Below are 6,000 nucleotides of genomic sequence, written 5' to 3'. Positions count from 1 at the left end.
TGGCTATAGAAAAAAAAAATGCCAAAGTCATAGTACTTTCAAACTCAAATACATTTTTTGAGTTCTTTTTATTTTTCATTTTTTTTTATCTTTAATATTTTTTTTTTCATGTTTCACTAATTTTTTTTAAAGATTTTTTTGGATACATTAATCTAAATGCTCCAAAAAAAAAATTTGTGAAGAAAACTGGAAAATCACTAAAAATGAAAAGGTTAGAAATAAAAACAAAAAAAAAAAGCACATTTTTTGTATTTTTTTGTCTTTAGTAATTTTCTTGCATAAATGTCTTAGTTTGTAGGTATATTTGACTGAAATATTAAAAAATAAAAAGAGTTTATTACAAACAAAAACAAAAACTAAAAAATAATTTAAAAAAATTAAACCAAACAAATTTGATATGTGTTTTTTAATAAAAATAAATAAATAATTTCTAATAAATTTTTTAGGACATTCAGGCTATAAATTTAATTTTGAATTTTTTTTGTCCGTAAGTCTTGGCGATGAAATACTTTATTTAAAAGGACCAACAGGGCGTTGGTTCAGTGGATAAGACCTTCAAATCCCTCGCTCAAGGCTTGGGTTCGAGTCTCCATAGCCCCTTGTTGGGGTTAAACATACTCTTTAGCGCCTGGAACACGCGGGGCCTAAGCTTCGGCCCCGACGTAGGTGCAGTGGAGTTCCCTGCACATATGCTGTAGGTGCTAAGGGGCAATACTCCCTGGTGGATATGTTGGAGTAGCCTATCTGCATATCCATTTTTATGAATAAAAAAAATACTTTATTTAAAAGGACTAATTTGTATAAAATGGCCAAAGTATCCATATATATCATTTTGCATCCTTAACTCTTGTTTCTATCTCTCTATCTCTCACTCCGATGGACTCCATCGTCCCCGTTGACGTCCTTTCCCACTTCCCCACTGCCAAATCTCCTTCCGCCAGCACAGATTTTAATGTTGTATGATGAGATCTTATTCGACTTACACAGATCCGTGAACGATCCACACAGATCGCAAATCCATACCCCATCTCTCTTTCTCATTTAACACACGGCAATGATGGTACTTTTACTGGCAATCCACAGTAGCTCACCGCACCTGTATATCTCACTCTAGCTCTACCTCTAGCTATCGATCTCACTCATCCTCATATATGGAGATTTGACTATAATTTTGGTTGTGGACGGTGGCGATGAGATTCATCCGTCACACCCATGTGCCTGCCAGTGACCATGGTAATCTTCTCTCTCTATATATATATACGTGTGTATGTGTGTGTATACATTATGATTACATAGACATTTGTGTTTTTTTGCTATTCTTTTTGTTTGATCTTATGTTATTAGCTCTATATATGTATACTAGTGTATGCCCGTACATGAAGGCACGGTGCAATTAATAATGAGATTAAAATATAAATCAAAATAAAATTATTAAAACATAATGGTAAAATATTCTTTGTTCGATCTTCTTTCTCAATGGTGGTGGACAGTCACAGAGTGGAGGTGGCGATGTGAACCTTATTTCAACACCCAATTCAAAAACTTTTTCAAAATCATAAAAAATCAACACTCATTTTCCATTAAGGAATTAAATCCATTTCATAAATCAAACTAAAAATAAAAATACATTTCTAAAATCAAAACCCATTTTATGAAGATCAAATATTATTAAAGACCCAAATCAAATCAAACCAAACCAAATAACATAGGTTACACCTATAAAACAACAAAAACAAAATCATAGGTTCCAAATGAGTATAGATCATAGATTTGGATAGGAATTTTAAATAAATAAATAAAAATGGTAAGGGAAATGTCAATGAAATATAAGCTAAATTTTTTTATCAATTTATCTCACCTTTCCCTTTTACAATGCAAGGGAAGGGAAGCCTCCATCTATTTATAGTGAGGTTACTTCTTTACAATTACCAATAAGTAACCAAACAAATGTGACATCACAACCCACAACTATGAGTGCCAAAAAATCACAAAAATAATTTCTATGAGCGTATAGAAAAACAAACCAAGCACTCTTGCTAGGGTAACTGCATTAACAACCCCCTCCTCCCTCCCTAAAAATAAATAAATAAATAAAAACAAAATACTACACACTAAACCAAGTACACCAATCAGCTACTAATAAGCATGCTAGAAAGAGGCAATGCAAAAACAAATTTTCAATGTCTTAGTCTAAAAAAATTTCAATTATCTCAATTATCTCAAATTTTCTTGGTCTTTCCCATTATCTAATCTGATACATATCTTTCCCTTCATCTATGATTCCCATCTACAGGCAATAAATAGCAATTAATAACAATCACTCTGACCAAAAGATAAAATAATATACAATCACTGTTTCAACCCTCCATAGTGAGTGACAATTTTTCAACATGAAAAACACAATCACTCTTGCAAGCAAAATCTATTATATCATCACAATTAGATGACAACGTTGCAGCAAACAAAGAAGTCAATGGATATAAAAAAAAAAGGCACTAATCAACCACTAATCAAGAAAATTAAAAAAAAAAAAAAAAAAAAGGAAGATTGCCCAGTTCTTTTGGTTGAACCCACATGGCCAGCAGGTTTTCCTAAAATAGAAGATTGCCATTGTTAAGGTGAAAAAGCAATCTGACTGCGAGAAAAGAAAAGGAAAATGCAAAATCCACAGAGACATAGCAAGTTGAATACCAAATATTCGTTGCAAGCAAACTACTCTACAGTTGCTACATAAAAAGACCAATCAAACAAAGGGTTCCCATTGCAAGCAAGTTGTGGCCCTTTCTATTACCAATAAAAGTATTTGTCAAAGTTTTCATTTTTATGAATACCCAATTTCCCATATTAGAAAATCAAAAATGACAGCCCGATTTTTGTTTATAAGTTTCATTGCTTTTGCATCCTAACTCCTCGTCAATCCTATCAAGCACCCTTGTCCGATAAGGTTTAGAAGGGACAACTTAACTGTATTGTACTCATGTCTGCTACTTTTCAACTGCATTATCCCTGATTTTAAACAAAGTTTCAACATCACAGCTGGCAATGTTGTATCAATAGAGATCAAAGAGAATAATGGTTATAACTTTTCTTTCCAAACACCAAAAATGAACATGCACTCAATTCAATTATATCCAACTAAGCCTGATCCTAACTTCATATATACAGAACATTCATGATCCAACGATCGCATAAACCAGACACTTGTCAACCCACTTACATACTACACATTTTCAATTTATTTTATTTTATTTTATTTCCACAACACATAAAATGGAACATTTATAAGAATTCAATTCAGCATAATATTGAATTATAGAAATGCTCAAACAGAGCTATATCATTAGTAATTTCAATTCAATTATCTGAATGAAACATGTTTTACTACACATTTTCCTCATAGGCTACTAAGAATATAAATTCAGAACAGTTTCATCACTCCATTAAGAAATCTGATATACACATACCTACAGGAAGCGTTTGTAGCCTCGGCAACCCGACCTCAACGCCATCGACAACATAAACTTAACTGTATTGTACTCATGTTTGCTACTTTTCAACAGTATTATCCCTGATTTTAAACAAAGTTTCAACATCACAGCTGGCAATGTTGTATCAATAGAGATCAAAGAGAATAATGGTTATAGCTATTCTTTCCAAACACCAAAAATGAACATGCACTCAATTCAGTTATATCTAACTAAGCCTGATCCTAACTTCACATATACAGAACATTCATGATCCAACGATCACATAAACCAGACACTTGTCAGCCCACTTACATACTACACATTTTCAATTTATTTTATTTTATTTTATTTCCACAACACATAAAATGGAACATTTATAAGAATTCAATCCAGCATAATATTGAATGAAACATGTTTCACTGCACATTTTCCTCATAGGCTACTAAGAATATAAATTCAGAACAGTTTCATCACTCCATTAAGAAATCTGATATACACATACCTTCAGGAAGCGTCTGTAGCCTCGGCAACCCGACCTCAACGCCATTGACAACATATTCAATTGCAATGCACAAAGCACTCCATATTCAATTGCAATGCACAAAGCAGAAATTCAAGAAAGTCTAGTGAAACTTAAAATCAAAATTCCTCACCTTCTTATCCAACTTCTCAGAGATGATCACATGTTTAAGATTAGCATCCTTCCTCTTTTTAAGAAATCCATCCCTCTTCTTTTTGGCACTCTCATGCTCTTCCACCATCAAAAAACTCTTCTACTTTCTTTAAACATTGTAAAAGCAGATGTCAGGAAAATCACTGAAAATAAAATAAAATAAAATAAAAAAAGAAGAAGAAAAAAGTGAAAGTGAAAAAACAAAGAAGAAAACTAACCGAGAGGCTGAAGCCAGTGACAGAGGCAAAGGAGGTGGCAATGGAAGCACCAGAGAGAGGAAGCTCACCAAGATGACCCACAAACATAACAGATATCACATGTAAACAATACAATAACAGATTCATTGCTACTATTGGCCCCGCCAGACTTAACTGCTTCTTCAATTCGGTCAAAATATCATCTTTCTTGATTCCCTCCAATCTTTTTTTGGATTCTATCAACCTTTGATTTAGAATCAGTGGTGATTAAAGCCCTTGTGGATCAACCAACTAAGAAGGTAAATTCCATTGTCTTAATTTTTTTTTTTATTAATTTAGCTCCCATACAAATAGGTTTTCTTTTTTAGTGGGGCAAAATAACTAATACAATCTGATCCTTTAACTTGACATCATACAACAGGGAGATTCTTTCTGTATTGTCAAATTTCCAAATATGTCGATTGTCAAGTTTCAGATTCATAAATTCTTTAATTGTGAAAAATTGATCACATTCATCTTATTAAATTGTTGACCAAAATTTGGAAATTTTCAACTACACAGAGCTTGTCTTATTCCATGCAAGAATTTGTTTTGATACCCCTTAGGCTTCAACCATCTAATTTTTTCTTCAGTGAACTCCATATTCAATTGCAATGCACAAAGTAGAAATTGAAAGAAGTCTAGTGAAACTTAAAATCAAGATTCCTCACCTTCTTCCATCTATGACATTATTTATATTTGTGGTATATGACTGTAGTTGGGAGGCTTTAAATGCATCCTAAAATTTTAAGTGCATTTAGAGCCTGCCCTTTAATTATATGCATACCTAAAATTTTAAGTGCATTTAGAGCCTGTCCTATAATTGTATGCATACCTAGTAATTCATGGTTTCATATATTAATTTTTGGAAAATTTAAAAAAGAAAAAAAAAACTTCAAAATCTTGACCTTGGTAACAAATCAATCCTAACTTGAATTATTTTAATTCTAACCATTCATTTCTATGGGCCATTTAAACATTCTAACAATTTTTTCCCTTTATTTTGGTGTTGACAGTCATTTGCTACCCTTACCATGATCCATCACTACCCTTAATATTGTTGAAATTAAAACAATTGGAATCAAACTAAAAATTAAGTTACAGGAATGAAAAATATATTTACCCTTTAATCTTATAAGTCCAAACAAAGTGTGATTTGGAGAGTGAAATATTTAAAGAAATAAATAATAATCATAATAAGGTTACCTCAGGATTAGGAATAGGAATGTGTTCAAAGGGAGTTGGAGAAGCAAGATGGATAACACCAGTGCAGCCAGCAATAGCAAAACAGAGACCTTCATACTCCAACATGTCTGTCTTAAATAGCTTCAAATTCTCTATTGCATTTTTCAATTTCTTCAAAAAAGAGAGAAGGGGGGAGAGGGGGAGAGAATCTGGGGTGGTGGTGAAGTTGGTCGTGGAACAGAGGAGCCAACTCGGTGACCCAGTTCTCAATCGGAACCCTACCTTGCGAGCAGCGAACACTGAGAGAGAAGGGGGGAGAGGAGGAGAGAGTTCTCAATCTGAAACCCTACCTTGGACGTTGCGAGCATTGAGAGAGAAGAGGGGAGAGGGGGGAGGCATGAAATGAGAGGAGACGTGGGTAGGTGGGAGAGAGAGAGAG

Source organism: Camellia sinensis, chromosome 6 (assembly GCF_055761805.1).
Source record: "Camellia sinensis isolate YWXY chromosome 6, ASM5576180v1, whole genome shotgun sequence".
Lineage (NCBI taxonomy): Eukaryota > Viridiplantae > Streptophyta > Magnoliopsida > Ericales > Theaceae > Camellia > Camellia sinensis.
The sequence above is the reverse complement of the archived record's forward strand: the minus strand, read 5'-3'. Positions refer to the sequence as shown.